Source organism: Rhynchophorus ferrugineus, unplaced genomic scaffold (assembly GCF_030347505.1).
Source record: "Rhynchophorus ferrugineus isolate W39M unplaced genomic scaffold, kcgeb_rfMv2 rfM1, whole genome shotgun sequence".
Classification (NCBI taxonomy): Eukaryota; Metazoa; Arthropoda; class Insecta; order Coleoptera; family Curculionidae; genus Rhynchophorus; species Rhynchophorus ferrugineus.
The window spans coordinates 32,847,590-32,865,645 of NW_027472580.1; the positions used below are offsets into that span (position 1 = coordinate 32,847,590).

The following is an 18,056-nucleotide window of genomic DNA, read 5'->3' on the forward strand; positions in this document are numbered from 1 at the left end:
GTTCTGATAGCTAATATAATATATTTAGAGTTAACTGTTAGAGAGCGACGGACATTTAAAGTGATTGTGGCCAGTCAACAAAAAACTACCGCGGCAAAAGTGAGAGCAGCACTCAACGCTCACTTGACTAATACTGTTTCGACAAAAAAAGTACGACGATAGTATCACTAAGATAACATTCATTGAAGGGTTGCGATTGCGAAACCATTTATAACAGTAACCAACGCTAAGCTGCCAAAGCAGAGGTGCAACAGTAATAAACACAGAACACTTGATAATTGGAGAAAAGTGTTACGGTCTGGGGAACCGTTTACATTATTTCCTACCAACATCATACATTTCATATAATCAATCATGGGGGACGTTATGTTATTATTTAAGTGACAATATCGTGGTATTCATCTGGTCCTCCTACTCACATCACGGCCCTGAATGATGAAGTTCTGACTATAACTAACGTATTACTACCAAACATTTCCATATTCCAAGATGATATTACGCCTATACACATGACTAAAAAGGTTCAGCGTTTGTTTGAGAAAAATTGGAATATCAACAATCTTTTTCCCTGGCCAGCACAATCGCCATACCTCAAAAGGTCTAGAGCAGAGAATGAGGTGTAGATTTCCACCTCCGGCATCTTTGAAGTATTGGTACAAGAATGGGACAACTAAAACTATTCAGACACTATTAAGAACGCAGCGGGTTTAAAAGCACATGGTACTGATGCTAATTTTTTAGTAATAACTAATTTCTAATAATTACCATTTCAGTCCTTATTTTCGGTTTTAACTACTTTTTACCACCGGCTATTTCGATCACTTTTATTATCAGGAGTCGTTATTATTGGTCCAAATATATTTACTATAGACTGCTTCTGTCGCTATTTTCTGCAACTGGCCTTGATTGTTCTAATTTTCAAGTCCTAACCGCGACCTTGAAAAATATATATTTTTTAAGTTTTGTTTGTAATATGGTTGTAAAACAATCTAAATTAATATAGCAGTATTTAGGCTGCTCTATTTTACAATCTTTAAATTAATGTAATAGGATAAGAGGATCAACAAATATCTTAATTTTGACAGAATTTATGTTTACTTATGTCCTTATTTAACTTTTTGGAATATCTAAGTCTTTAAATATTTGTACAAGCCTTATGAACGTTAAAACTTCTTTCATTGAAGTTTCAAGGAATAGTAATCTGATTAAAAATTAATTAAAATAATTATTATTTATTGATGTAATGGCGGTAGTTAATTATTTTTTAAAGATTAACTTTTAATTAATTAAGGGCCATTACTAACATTTACGCTCGATAGTTGCCCACGCTAGTTTTTTTCAATCGTTTATAGTTTCTTTGTTGTTTGTTTATTTCGTTACTTTTTTAACCTCAATAAAGACTCCTATATGTAAATATACGTTTAAGTCACCAAATAACACAACAGTGTTGAAGTGACTATAATTTAAAAAAAAGGTTCCTATATCCTTAGATATCCGTATTTGTATAAAATAATATTATTGAAGTACAATATTGAAAGTATTCATAATTAATAACTTAAATATAATTCTGTTCATCATTACAGTGGTACCTGTACTATAACCAACTGAATTAAGGTGCACACGCACAGCTTTGTACGATAATTTGTTTAGTATATTCCTACTGATATACACTGTGGAGTTATTAAACAAAATTATACTTCGTAGTCTCTATTGATGAAATTAGCTGTAATTGGATTATTATGTATACACGAATTGGAAAGTCGTGTGGTGTAAGTGAAGCTAATTAAACTATGTTGAGAGGGTCATTTAAATTATAATATATGTGCTATAATTACTGTTACAAAGCCATGCTAAAATTACTTACATATTGAGGTGATAGTTCAGATTGTTGTTGATAACGACGTAAATTTCTCCACAACCTCAAAGTATTTACAAGCATTATAAATTAAATTTAGCGATATCGATGAAATTTTAATATTTTGATGTTAAAATATATTAAATTTAAAAGTATGACCTGTCTGAATATTACTATTCACTTCTTTTGGAGCACATTTGAAATTAATTTAAACACATATATTCTTTGTGACTGTGCAACCGCTATGATTAGAATAATAATATAAAATTGAAGTATTTAATTTTTAGGTGTCGTTATATTTTATATTACAGCGTTTAAAACCGTTATTTATGGGTCTTGTGGGATGTAATTGAGTGTTTTAATGTCAAGAAATTGTGTAATATTGTAATATAGACAACCGTCGCTCAATAATCAATTGTAACGCGTCAGTTATAATCAATATTAATATCTCATGAATTTCGGTTATAAGCCACTTAAACGTCTCATTATAGTTAATACATAATTACATATTAATTACTAGGTATATAAATTAGTTTTAGAAAAAGATAGAAGTTACTACATATTTCAGTCCTCATATTTATGAAAGGCTATAGTTAGGCAATCGTTACAGCTGCAAAGGAAATAAACTAGGCTAGATGATTATTCTTGACAACTTTGTAACAATTCTACGTATTTAATTTTGTTGGAATAAAAGTTGTTTCGGCAAAACAAAGGATTTGAGAGGCAAATTGAAATTAAATTCCAATAAAAAATTTTAAAATCAGTCAAAAGGTATGGCCTTTAGTGCGACGCTCAAACGCTCTTTATATATTGTTTTATACACTAATACTTATAGTAATTTTTACTCTCTATACTAATTTTATATAAAAAACGGTATAAATTCCAAACAAGTCGTGTATTTTTTCTCCAAGCCTGAAAAGTATGATTAAATATTGCAAGACGAAAATCAACTGGTATAATTTGAACATCTTTAATATTTTCACAGCAATAAGATCATTCTAATGTAAGTATTTACTACTTTAAGTAGCTTTAATTAAGTATAAAACATAATTACATAATATAGAACTTAATAACACTATTAATAACATTAGAAGTTAGGTCTTATTTGTTTTGTTTATTATGTATATGAATCCCTAATAATATTTATTTCAGACACTAATTAACATAAAAAATTATATTTGACATGATGTGACTGGTTTGGTCGTACAAGTGTACATGAAGTCAGGATATGTCTCGACAAGATTCGAATATCATCTTGACAGAACAAAAAGGGCCTCTAACTGAACACCAGGGGTGTGCAACTGCAATGGTAAGTAGTGGGGCAAAGTTTCGCTTAGTCCAATCATTGGCGGCGCTGACAACGCGAATTTGATTGGTTAGTTTAAAATAGTTATGTAGAAACCTGTAAGGAAAATACTTTGCTTTGATTGGTTTGCCATTTCCCCTGATTATTTTGTGACGTCACATTTATTGGCCAATAGTATTTAAATAAAAATCAAATTTAAATTTTAAAATTAATTTATTAAAATAAAATCCTATACAAATATACATAAGTGTAAATAATATAAATATATATAAAGAAAAATAAAAAAAAACAATTATGAACTCTATTCTAGGCAATATTAAAATATCTATAATTCTTGTATAAAGCCTTCCCATATATGTTTAGTGCCATCAATTTTATGGGATCTATTAGAGTTCTAACTTATCTTGATATATTGAATGTAAACTTTAAATCCTTTCCTGTTGATATTACATTAACTTCATTAAACCAAAAATACAATCAAACCTCAGAATAACTTAAAATTTTGTCTTGAAAATCATTATGGATTGGACAGTCGAAACACTAAAAATGTATGTGTTTTTTAAAAATATTTAGATTTTAGAGTATTTAATCTGTGGAACTACTTAATATAGAATATAGACAAATATTGCATGTTGTCTCTTTTTCAGAAGTTTTATTAAATAGTCTGAAATAAGACTAAAATACAATATTAGACTTTTGTTTTCATCAGAGCAAAATTCTCTGGAACTGAAAATATAGACTCAACTGGTGATTTAACAACCTCAAGTGGTACTAGATCTCCCGTTAAAAAAGAATATAAGTTATCTAACATGTTCATCTTCTTCACAATTTTCTCCGAGAGAATGATGTGAAAAAATTGAAATGATGAGCCCTTTTAGAAATTTCTCGAACATACTAGGGGAAGGATGCTGTTTCTACCTCTATGACCTCTAATAGATCCAACAAAAATCTTTAAGCAATCTTGGTTAAGATTTGTTAAACAAATGTAGTTATTTGTAAATTTAGACAAAATAGATTTCTTTAAGTTAATAAATCCCCTAAAAGTAGCAATTAAATTTTTAATTGATGGCACCATAACAAATATTTTCTTAACAAGGCAATCAAATTTAAATATATAATTCCTCTACTATAAAATGATTGAACACTGATTGTTCTAAAAAGTTAAAGTATTGCAAATATTTTAGGGATATTTTACAATTAAAAGTAGTATTTATTACTACTAATTATCCAGTTATATTAATTATTACCTTCTTGTAAGACTTCTTTATGTAGAGACATCACATTGACAACATACGCACAACTTGGTAGATTAATTGAATTTTATTACTACTAACATCTTCATAAGTTTTTGAGTTTCTGTAAACAAACAATATATAAACAGACATGTAGTAGATAGATAATTTTATATGTACCTGATAAAACCAATGATGGATATGCATTTACCCAAATACCTGTTCGTGAAGGAAGGATAATTCTAAATTTTTCACTAATATGTCCATAACAAACACCATGACGTTGATATATTTGCATTGTGGTTTATCCAGGTAACTTACTATTATTTACTTGATCAACCCATTTTTGGAAAGGATCGAGATCATTCTTTGGAAAACGATGTCTAATTTCCGTAGTAGAATTTTACCCCGGTACACTACATCTTTTACTACACTGACGTATTGTCATCAATTTTTATATTATTACCCCATAATAATTAATGTAAAACAGAAAATATGCACAACGTAAAACGAAAATTTCGTGATCTAAACAAAAACCATAACCTACAAACAACAAACATAAAAATGGACGCCCATAGAAAATGCTGATTTCACACAATTTGATCGACAAATCACATTTCATGTTAGTGGCGGCACCTGCAATTTAAACTGCCAATCACAATTTGCGATCGCAGCGCTACAGTTGATTGGACTAAACAAAACATTTCCCCAAGGTCGCCTATACCGTGAAATTTCTATTTTTTCTATGCTGAACACACTGAATAGTCTTTGCTGTTCTCTACTGAACGAACAGATATTCTCAGCATACAAAAAAATTGTTAAATCCAAGCTTTCAACAAGTGCCAATTAAATTCCATCATCGATATATTATGAAAAGCCAATATCAAATATCTGGTTGTAATTCTTGTACATCAAATAGTTTGACGGCGACTCAATTTTGCTTGACAACAGTATAATATTAGAAGACTCCTTGACATCCAATATAATAGAAATTTTATTTCGATTTTCCATAAATAAGCTTGTTCGCGACAATTTATAATATTTTACCATAAGTTATATATAATGATACAGCATGAAAAATTATGTTAAAAAAAATAATAACCTATTGTGGTCTAGAATTTAATTTTTGTATGCAGTAGGTCAGGATTTAATCACAACAATGTTTAAGACTATTAACTAACGTTGGAAACTATCGACTGAAAACAGTCGAAACAGTCGATAGTCAAAAAACTAGCGACTGAAAATAGTAATTATTATTTTCACTCAAATGCACAGTTTGACAGTTTTTTCAATTCGTGATGTCAGACGAAGATGTATGAAGATTCCTTTTCTGTATAAATTTTGAGAGAGGAAAGGATGGTAGTGTAAGAGAGACGGATTTGTATAAATTCCTTCACGAACTAACTTTAAATAAGAAAAGGGAAAAATAATTACTGAACACTATCATAATGACACACAACATGCAATGTATAATTCAATTTTAAACGAAATAGAATCACTTTTATATTTGAATCTATTGTGGATCTGTAAAAAGGATTGCAATTTTTCTATGGAATGAAATAATACCCCACAATATCCTACTTTGCACAGAGCTTTCTCATACCCAAATATTCGTGAATGATATGATGTACACGTTCAGTTGATATCTTTAGAGTGTCTGGTATTTCATTCAATTTCAATGTTGTTCAACTTCAAAAATGTTTTCGTCGGTAACAACCTCTTTTGGGCGTCCACTGCGTTCACCGCCTTCGGTGCTCATTTCACCACGTCTAAACTTAGCATACCAATCCTTGATGGTTGATTTTCCTGGGGCAGTGTCCTGAAACTCGGCATCAGGCCAAGTTTTTGCTTCAACTGTATTTTTTTCCTTCAAAAAGCAATATTTTATCAACACGCGAAATTCCTTCACAAACTAATGTTAGGGCTAACTAAAAAACATATGGATTTAATTATTTTTTTGTTCTTTCTGCTGATGACAATCCAACGAAAATCGTAATTAAGGTAAATTAGATTTCGGTCGTGATTTCAAGACATTAAAATTTTAATTATATTTTTAATTTTATTTTTTTATTATTTTTATTAATAGGTATACAAAATATATGATTTTAGTAACAATTTCTAGAACTAGAAATAGATAGAAGTTTTTGATATGTTTGCGAATATTTCGAATAAGGATATCGTAATTTCGACAAACTCAATTTCCTACAGTAAAAACTTTTGTTGTGATGAAACTTTGTTTTTTCTTAGTTAAATATTAAACATCCGAATGTTTCGACCTCACTAATAATTACGTATGCGTATTGGCTGCCTGTACTCTATTTGAATGATTTTTATTAGGTACTCTCATATGAACCATTTATGAATAAATGAACTGCATTGTATTATAAAAATAAGATTATAATATTTTACTAACATAGTTTTAAAACGTAATGAAGCGTTCATTGTTGTAACCTTATATTGTTCGTGCATATTATAACACATATAAATGTATTATTAAATGATATTTAATTAAATACGCATATTTGTTTAAGTACGTACAACTATGATAATTGATATGTTAGTTAATTAGTTGTAATACCACAATATTCATTGAATTATATCGGTTATTATAACATATCGATTGTGCTCACTATTAGTTAATTAAATTACTTTTTTCAAATAAAGCATTAATTTTAACACAAAAAAAACCTGTAAAACTAACATAATATTATTATTAGTTATTATTATGAAGCCAGAAAGTATTCTTTTATTTTAGACTAGATCTTGTAAAACTGCATATGCCGCAAAATATATTTTAACATTTCCACCGAAGCCATTACTGAAGCCGTATTACGACAAGCTGAAATTACTTTTGTCAAGAGCGACAACTTCGGAGTATCATAGAATGATAACAGTCTGGCTTCGAAACGACAATAAATTTTCGGATGTATACTGCAGTGACAAATTTACATATTGTTGAGAATGAAAATGTTCCCAACTGGATACTGAACAAAATTGCGATCTCTACTCTAACAATGGAAAACTAATCTTATCATAAAGCATGCACGGATATATAGAGATTTCTTGTCTATTGACTATAATTTTTTACAGTGGCCTACATATAACCTCCCTTATGTTTGAAAATGTATTTTAAGATTAAAATATTTTTTAAAATTTATTGTGTGTTTATTCAATAAAGTCGAAAATTTTTTATAGTAACATCTATGTGCTTGTTTTGGTTAATGACCAGTTTCTTTGAACAATAGTGATAAAACTAACATTCAACAATTATATTCCAATTGTGTTTTTGAAACTCCATCCATCATATTATAGAAGCAAAAGCATATAGCATTAGCTTGTCCGATTAGAAATATTACTTCGGCATTATTTGCTACTTTATTACTCATCCAAAGTACTTTAAATTCTGCAGCTGAGATTTGCAATAGCAGACGATTCGATAGTTGTTAATACTTTGCTCATTTCTTTATTAATTCTCAATCCATATGGCTCTGCAGTGCAATCTATTAAGAAGAATGCTAGAAGCTTCAGCGTCTGTATCGGCGAATCTACCACTATCATCAGCGAACATCAGATCGGTTAAGGAGTTAGTAGCATCATACTAGATGTCATATCTATTAAAAAAGGGTAAGAATGCGTCAGTAATCAAAATTGGAAAGCCAAAGAAACTAAACCTGATACCCATTATCCATAGTCGAAGTTATGAGCAAAACTGAATAAGTGGCATCAAGTTATTCAAGGAACCAATCAGTCTTGGACTTGGTTTTAGAATCATCTCTCAGATATGCGTAGCTGCAGAGAGCAGGAATAATATACTAGAAAGAACAACAAATAACATAATTACCTGATATGAGGACGATGTAACAATAATAAAGAGATTGAATATGCATTCTGTATAATGAGAAGTATGATAAATTTAAGTCAGACGCAATACAGTTTGGAGATATTGAAATACTTTGAATCTCTATTATTATACTTCAGTATATAAACACCCAAAGGCTGAGATGGCTGGGATATGTTACTAGATTTCCAGAATATATAAATAGTTTGAGAATTATCTCAGTTATATAAAAGACAACAGGGTCACTAATATCTTATTAAGTGCATATTTTTTAAAATAGCGTTTATTCTTGGCTATTTGTTTATGTCAATTGTCAGTCCAACTTCAACATGTTGTAATTTAAATATGGTATGTAGGGTCCAAGGAGAGACACACTTGTTCTTATACATATAAAGATGATACCACATTTACATTGATCATTTTTTTATGGTAATTGTATTAAAAGATGTGCTAAATTAAAGATGATATACAACAGAGAGCTGCAAAGCTAATCGCGGTCACCATTTAGCTGATATAATTTTTCAATCACAACGAAAAAAAATATAAAGACCAAATAAACATTTTATGAAAATCAAAATTACTTATCTTTTCTTTGAGCAAAGTTATAGGGAATCAAAATGGTAGCGGGTCTTTTGCCCCACCTGTTATATCATATATATCATATAGATCTTATATAGAGATTGATTAGAGATACGAGATATAAGACAGATACATACTTGGGTAAGTTATATTGCTGATTGGACCATATTTGATATAAACGAAAAATTATGATATAAACACAGAATCGCCTCTAGAACGAGGAACCTTGTACGTTATACATTATATACATTATATATACACAAGTATTATGAAACCTTGTACCAATGGGGTAGCAGTCCCACGACTTGATTTGAATTCGTGATTTATGAATTTATTTATGATTAATTTATATATAATGAACTATCACGTGTGGCAGACTGATAACCTCAGATTAATATTTTCTAACATAAGCAGTGGGATTTGAACTTTAGGATCCAAAACTTGAAGTAAGGTGATCGGGTAAGGTCTCTATTTATAGACGTATGAAGAACTCTGCGAATAAGTCTCTTTAAGTCACCGTACTTCTCACTTAAATGGTAAATTATTTAACTTAGTATTAATACTATATAGAGTGCTAAAAGTACTTCTTGTATAAGCTTCCTGCAAATTTGCATCTGTCGAAGAAATCTTCATCTTGCAATGGTGTAAAAAATTGCTTCTGAGAGACATTTTTTTTAAAAAGGACTCTAATCTCTCTGTGTCCCTCTGATTTTAACTTAAAAGTGCAGTTTTTCTTTTGTCGTTAATAAAGTAAAACACATTTTCCATAAAGATATTCGATTCAAAATTAATATAATTTAATCCAACGTTTTAAAAATATTAATATTTTTTGTCCTATTGACTACACAATATTGGAATGTTAACAATAATTTAACATAGCTGAGCTGGCATAGATTACTTCATGTGGGTATATATGATACACATAAAAAGTATAAATTAATTAATACAACATACCTATGATATTTAATATCAAGGTTAACACAACTCCTGTTAAATGGCAAATATGTATTTTTATACTTTATAAATTAGTTTCTTGATCTACTTTTACACAGGTGCAGTTTTTACGACAAACTGATAATTATGTATCTTGTATAATTAATTTTCGCTCTACTGCGGAAAAATAGATATAAAACCAAATAAAGCATAACTAAGGCATATTTCTTAAATTTGATATAATTTTTCTCTGTCAAATTATAGATTGAAAAAATACAACTACTGATAGGTAAAGTAATACAGCTACTGCTTTAGTAATCGAAGGTAGTGGAATTAAAATGCACGGAATGACACAATTTTATTTAAAAATTTAGATAAATTAATTATTCTTTTAAACAGCCTGCTGTATTTATTGTTTTTCAAAATATGTTTTAGATAAGAAATATTGATGAAAGATAAATATTATATAATTAAATATAAATGATGTAATGAAGAAATGGAGCAGTAAATATTAAATTAATTACCATAGATCGGACATATAGGACAAATAGAAGAAAATATTAATTATTAACAGCTTTTTTTTTTTTTTTTTTTATTACTCTTCGTGAGTCCACAATCTGCCCTATTGGCAATAAGTATTTCTTCTGTTTATATTATATATACATGGCATGTAGACAATCACTTCATTAAGCAACCTTCTGTATAAAATATTAACTTAATTAATTAGACTTATTCTAATGCTTATTCTAAACTCTACATATGTCCAGTAATCAGATCAGGTGGTGTTAAACGTTTTAGTCTACGCACTTCACTATCACGTCGCATATTTAGCTGATTAGCGAGTACATTGGGATGCACTGACACTCTTTCGAAGTACTTCATACAAACACGTTGGATTACACTCGTTATATGTTCTAGAGGAATATCGCGTTGTATCACTTTATTTGAAATATAGTACGGAGCATCAACAATGGCACGCAACACCTTATTTTGGAACCGTTGAATGATGGATATATTAGATTTGCTAGCGGTACCCCATAGTTGAATTCCATATGTCCAAATGGGCTTGAGTATAGACTCATACAGCAATACCTTGTTATCTAATGATAACTTGGATTTGCGCCCAATGAGCCAATACATTTGATATAATTTTAGTCCTAGTTGTTTCCGTTTAGAGAGTATGTGCTTCTTCCAGGTTAGGCGTCGATCTAAATGCATACCAAGATATTTAACATGCTCTGCTTGGGGGAGTTGACGATGATTGATATTTACTGGTGGACATGTTCTTCTACGCAGGGTAAACGTTATATGCGTGGATTTTGATTCATTGGCTTTAATGCGCCATGTCTTCAATCATAATTGTATTTGCTCCAGGAGGGTTTGTAGGTTTATTGATGCTGTGACTGGATCTTCATGGGATGCTAAGATTGCTGTATCGTCTGCATATGTTGCCGCAGTAGTTATTTTTGTGGTGGGCAGATCAGCCGTATACAGAAGATACAGTACTGGACCCAGTACACTACCTTGCGGAACTCCTGAATATATGGGATTTAATTCGGTATGTTCATCGCCTTGATTTACAATAAAATGTCTGTCAGTGAGATACGATTTCAGTAGCTGATAGTCCGGATGAGGGAGAAGTTTCTTTAGTTTAACCTGCAAGCCCGTATGCCATACTTTGTCAAAAGCCTGAGATATGTCTAGGAAAGCAGCCGAACAATATCTTTTGGCATTTAGGTCAGCGTTTATTTGGTTTACAAGTCTATGCACTTGTTCTATAGTCCCATGCTTATTGCGAAAGCCAAACTGATGTTCTGGAATAATTTTTCTTTTTTCTATTATATAGTTTAGTTTTTTTATGTATAATTTCTCGAAAACTTTCGAGATTATTGGTAATAAACTTATAGGTCGGTAGGAGGTCACATCTTCTGGTATTTTTCCTGGTTTAAGTATCATTAATATTTTAGCTACTTTCCAGATGCTAGGGAAGTAATTAATTCGTAGCATAGCATTAAATATATATGTTAATAGTTTTATAGCCTTTTCTGATAATTCTTTTAAAATTTTGCCAGTAATTAAGTCATAACCAGGAGCTTTTTTAATATTAATCTCTCCCATTATTGTATGTTTAACTTTTTTGACCGTTAATTTCTCGTGCGGTAAATCCATTTGAAATGGCGAATCTAGAAAGCTAGTAATTTTATTTTCGTCATCTTTATGTAGCTGAGACTGGAAAGGTTTAAAAACATTTTTTAAGTGTTTTGAGAAAATGTCGGCCTTCTCTTTATTGCTTCTCGCCCAATTATTTTCGCTTGTTTTAATAGGTGGGTTATGCTGCTGGGATCTCCTAAGCTTTTTTGTTGCTTTCCACAACGAATAGTCTGTAGCCTCAGTTGATGTCAAGTTTTCTAGGTATTCTTGAATGCCTTGGTTTTGTTCAATTTGAATTAGATCTCTCAGCTCTTTTATGGCCCTATTAAATTTTCTTTTATTCTCTTCAGTCCTTTGCTGTTGCCAATTTCGTCGTAACTTTCTTTTTTCTGCTATCTTTTTCTGTATTGTACATGATATATGTGTATTTTTTCTTGGATATGTTTCACTGTTGGGAGTCGCGGAATATGCTGCCTCCTGTATATTTTTTGTAAGATTTATTGCTGCTATTTCTATATCCATTTCAGTTTGTAACGGTAAGTTTAGAGAGATATTTTGGTCTAAGTTTTCTCTAAATGAGGGCCAGTTAGTTCTATTATTGTACAGAGAAGGGGGTTTATCTTTGATGGTAATTTTTGAAGAAATTGTTACTATTATTGGTGAATGATCAGAAGACAGGTCGAAACATGATTCTGCCTGACACTTTTTTGGATCAATATTTTTTGTAATACAGAAATCTATTGTATCTGGTTTTTTATTTCTGTCTGAAGGCCAATATGTTGGTTCACCAGTAGAGATATGTTGTAAGTTATCTTTCCTTATGGCTTTGAGCAGTTCTCTACCTTTTGAGGTTATTATTCTTGAACCCCACATTAAATGTTTTGCATTATAATCTCCTCCTGCTATAAATCTATTACCTAGCGTACGGAAGAATTCTTGAAATTGTTCTGCCTTGTTGTTATGTTTGGGTGGGCAATAAATCGCAGAAATTGTTAATGGTCCATGGGCTTCCTCTATGGTTATACTGGTGGCTTGCAGGTAGTCTTTGCGGAATTTTTCTTTTTCGAAATGCTTTATATCATCTCGAATTATTATGGCTGTACCTCCATGTGCTTTATCATCAGGGTGATTTGTATGATAAAGCTTATATTTAGGAACTTTCAGATAATTCTTGTCCGTAAAGTGTGTTTCGGAAACCATCATAATGTCAATATTTTGTTCATTTACGAACATTTTTAGTTCCCTGGCGTGTTGTTGGAGCCCATTGGCATTCCAGACGGCGATTTTGTAACTATTGGTTTCAGGCATTAGGCAAGTTTGCTTACGACGGTTGTGAGTAGACCAAGCATCGTACTCATTTGATCCATTAGTTTGGCCATCATATTTTCTAATCTTGAGATGTTGCTAGTTTCAGTAAGTTGAGATATTGTCTCTCGTTTTTGTGCTGAACCATTTTCAACTATTTGGGCATAAGTTATGTCTGGTTGACTTGTTCTGGTAGGTAGTGGTAGATTGGTAGTAGTGGATTGTTTTTGTTGATGCCTTTTTTCCCTTAAGGCAGGATAGAGTTTCTGCTGTAGTTGCTTGTGAACTGCGCAACCCTTGTAGTTCGCTGGATGATTTCCGTTACAGTTGACACATTTCACTTTTTCATCGCGAACTTTACGAGTACAATCTCCTGTCTTATGTTCTCCTGCACATTTTACGCATCTATATGATTTGCGACAGTAAGTCTTTGTGTGCCCGTGCGCTTGACACCTTGTGCATTGTGGTATAATTCTTTTTATATGTGGTGGTTCGCATTTAATAATATTATTTTCCAGTTTGGTGATTTCATACACCGCCTTATTATTTCCATTAGGTTTTATGTCTATATAAAACATAGGCAGAGGTTTTTTTGTCGTGTGATGTCGTATATTGTGAATATTTACGACCTCGTGGCCTTTTTCAGCTAGTGCTACCTTGATGGTGTTGAAGTCCGTCCCGTGATGTAATCCTTTTAATACGAATTTAAATGTTCTCTCGGATTTCGGCCTGAATGTATGGTATTGGGTATTTCCTTCATCTAATTCTTTTACAAGAACTTTAAAGTGATCCGCTTCGAACAATTGGATTTTAATTGTTTCATAGCTCACTGTTTTAATTGTGTAATTCGTAGTAATGGTTTTCAATAAGTCATGGATGTTTTTTATTATTCCTACCTTATAGACTGTTATGGGTGGTGGTTTGGGAACAACTTTTTCAGGGCTTGATTGTATGTTCTCTTCAATTTCTTCCGACAGGTTGCTAAAACTGTTTTTTGTCTCTATCGGTTTTTGCAACCAATAGTCACTGATTCTTGTTTGTTTCCTCGCGATTTCTTCTTCTGGACTTCTCAATCGTTTTTTGTTAATGACTGTAGTCCATTCTGATGGTGGAGTTTGCGTTATTGCTGTTTGTTCTAATCTTATATCAAAGTGTGCAGGTGATTTATTTGAATCGCTATGGTTTGCCATTTTTTAATATTTTAATATTTTATTTAATTTACTTCCAGAGGATAAAAAAAATAAAATAAATACATTGTTTATTTCACGCACTTCATTTTTCACTTACGTTATTTTAGCACTAGTTTTTTACTATAAATACTATAAATGAATTTCAAAAGGACTGTTGTAAAATAAGATGAAATAATTTTAAACACTAATAAAAATGAGATGCAGTCCTTTTGTCTATTAACAGCTTAATAAGCTTTTAAATATTTTAAAGCATTTATACAATTTAAGATAGTTAACGATTAATGTAATAATATATGTAACTATATGTCATTTTATCTTTGAACCTTGTATCAATTTCTTTTATTATTTATGTTAGATATCTAAGTTTTGAGACAATAAGACAATAGTTCACTGATTGATTATAAATACACTCCTTTAATACATATCCCTAAATTGTTCTTGTTTGCGGTACATACCTAATTGTCCTCACTATTATTTTATTGGTAAAATCTTCCTAAAATCAGACTTAATTAATATTATATATTAAGTGAATTTCTGATATTATATTGAAAGTATTCTTAAAATAAGTGCTGGTAACATAACATCGTTTTAAAATTATTCTCTTTACATTATAATGTGAAAAATTTGTTAGGATTAACGTAATAATGTGTTAGAATTTCGACCACAGGGCGATAACTAGCATTTATTAGTATAATTCATATCATGCACGTTAAAACTCGACAATAATTACTGAAAGTTTAGAAGTGAACATATTTATGAATACATACACAAATTTTCTTTTACAAAACACCAAACTTAAGGCTTTTGTTAGAAACATAACACCATTTTCTTTGTGCAGATCTCTAAAAGGTTCCCATATTTCAAGGGTAATGCTTAGTCTGCGGTCAAAGAGAGAAGAGTACACGTAAGATTAGAACGGAAATTACCCGAGAGTTGTTTTCGTTCCCGGCTTAATGGAGTATGTTATATTGTTTGTCCTCTCTTAGTAGTTCGTAATACAAACAAATTAAGGCGTAATGAATAAAATAAAAAGGGATAAGTACTTTCAGGCATAACAGAAAATAAACATCAAAATAAGAACAAAAGATGTAGATTAATGGATCATATAATATAGTATATGGTTTGTATATAATATGTACATTAACTCATTAACTTATGTCAAATATTAAAAATTTTTCTAAAATATATTTTTTTTATATTTTCTTGTAGATCTTCTAACACCAAAATTAGTTGGAAAATAGGACTTATTAATATATATATATATATATATATATATATATATATATATATATATATATATATTTAAATAATATGCATTTAATATATATTTAAAAAATATGCACTTAATAAGATATTAGTGACCCTGTTGTCTTTTATATAACTGAGATAATTCTCAAACTATTTATATATTCTGGAAATCTAGTAACATATCCCAGCCATCTCAGCCTTTGGGTGTTTATATACTGAAGTATAATAATAGAGATTCAAAGTATTTCAATATCTCCAAACTGTATTGCGTCTGACTTAAATTTATCATACTTCTCATTATACAGAATGCATATTCAATCTCTTTATTATTGTTACATCGTCCTCATATCAGGTAATTATGTTATTTGTTGTTCTTTCTAGTATATTATTCCTGCTCTCTGCAGCTACGCATATCTGAGAGATGATTCTAAAACCAAGTCCAAGACTGATTGGTTCCTTGAATAACTTGATGCCACTTATTCAGTTTTGCTCATAACTTCGACTATGGATAATGGGTATCAGGTTTAGTTTCTTTGGCTTTCCAATTTTGATTACTGACGCATTCTTACCCTTTTTTAATAGATATGACATCTAGTATGATGCTACTAACTCCTTAACCGATCTGATGTTCGCTGATGATAGTGGTAGATTCGCCGATACAGACGCTGAAGCTTCTAGCATTCTTCTTAATAGATTGCACTGCAGAGCCATATGGATTGAGAATTAATAAAGAAATGAGCAAAGTATTAACAACTATCGAATCGTCTGCTATTGCAAATCTCAGCTGCAGAATTTAAAGTACTTTGGATGAGTAATAAAGTAGCAAATAATGCCGAAGTAATATTTCTAATCGGACAAGCTAATGCTATATGCTTTTGCTTCTATAATATGATGGATGGAGTTTCAAAAACACAATTGGAATATAATTGTTGAATGTTAGTTTTATCACTATTGTTCAAAGAAACTGGTCATTAACCAAAACAAGCACATAGATGTTACTATAAAAAATTTTCGACTTTATTGAATAAACACACAATAAATTTAAAAAATATTTTAATCTTAAAATACATTTTCAAACATAAGGGAGGTTATATGTAGGCCACTGTAAAAAATTATAGTCAATAGACAAGAAATCTCTATATATCCGTGCATGCTTTATGATAAGATTAGTTTTCCATTGTTAGAGTAGAGATCGCAATTTTGTTCAGTATCCAGTTGGGAACATTTTCATTCTCAACAATATGTAAATTTGTCACTGCAGTATACATCCGAAAATTTATTGTCGTTTCGAAGCCAGACTGTTATCATTCTATGATACTCCGAAGTTGTCGCTCTTGACAAAAGTAATTTCAGCTTGTCGTAATACGGCTTCAGTAATGGCTTCGGTGGAAATGTTAAAATATATTTTGCGGCATATGCAGTTTTACAAGATCTAGTCTAAAATAAAAGAATACTTTCTGGCTTCATAATAATAACTAATAATAATATTATGTTAGTTTTATAGGTTTTTTTGTGTTAAAATTAATGCTTTATTTGAAAAAAGTAATTTAATTAACTAATAGTGAGCACAATCGATATGTTATAATAACCGATATAATTCAATGAATATTGTGGTATTACAACTAATTAACTAACATATTAATTATCATAGTTGTATGTACTTAAACAAATACGCGTTTTTAATTAAATATCATTTAATAATACATTTATATGTGTTATAATATGCACGAACAATATAAGGTTACAGCAATGAACGCTTCATTAGGTATTAAAACAATGTTAGTAAAATATTATAATCTTATTTTTATAATACAAGGCAGTTCATTTATTCCTAAATGGTTGATAGAACTAGATTCTTGCTTTCCAATGTTATTGTAACTCTAGGTTTGAGACATGCTTTAGAGATCTATTAAAATATATCGAATATTAGGCTTATGAATTAGTTTTAAAGGATTAATTTTTTTCATTGGAAGCTTTACTGCGAATATTTTAAGTACTGCGAAGTGTTATCCATCAATAGCCGCTATTTTTTGCTATATTTCAGGCAACCTACGAACTTAATCTAGAAAGAGTAGTGTATATTTTGAAGTTATCCGTAAATCGATCCATTTGTTGGTATTTTCATATTAAGTAAAAAGCAGCTAATCACAAGGAATAATATGTGGACAATACCAGTGTGGCAGTTGGGATAGCACTTCCCAATTTTAATATTTCCAAGTACGTTTTCATCGATTAACCAATTTTAAAACGTCACAAACAAATCAGTATTCACATGTTGAAATCTATGGAGGATATCTGCCATAAACTTCATAGGGATTCGATGACCTGCAAATGTTTTTTTTTCAAATTAAAGTAAAAATTAATAAAATTAAACTTACAGGTAATTTCAAGGCCCTGGAAAAATATTTTGTACAGATTT

At 30.4% G+C, this 18,056-nt stretch overlaps 1 protein-coding gene and 1 long non-coding RNA gene across 2 annotated transcripts in view; one reads left to right on the forward strand and one right to left on the reverse strand.

The window, feature by feature from the left end:
- The window catches only part of Sol1 (CUB domain-containing protein Sol1), a 1,033,997-nt gene that overhangs the window by 239,961 nt on the left and 775,980 nt on the right, over positions 1–18,056 (forward strand). The window lies entirely within an intron of this gene.
- Positions 3,356–4,967, reverse strand: LOC143206709 (uncharacterized). Its single transcript, XR_013008508.1, has 2 exons — positions 4,574–4,967; positions 3,356–4,517 (listed from the first exon to the last, which is right to left on the reverse strand). It is a non-coding gene; the product is annotated as an uncharacterized LOC143206709 (long non-coding RNA).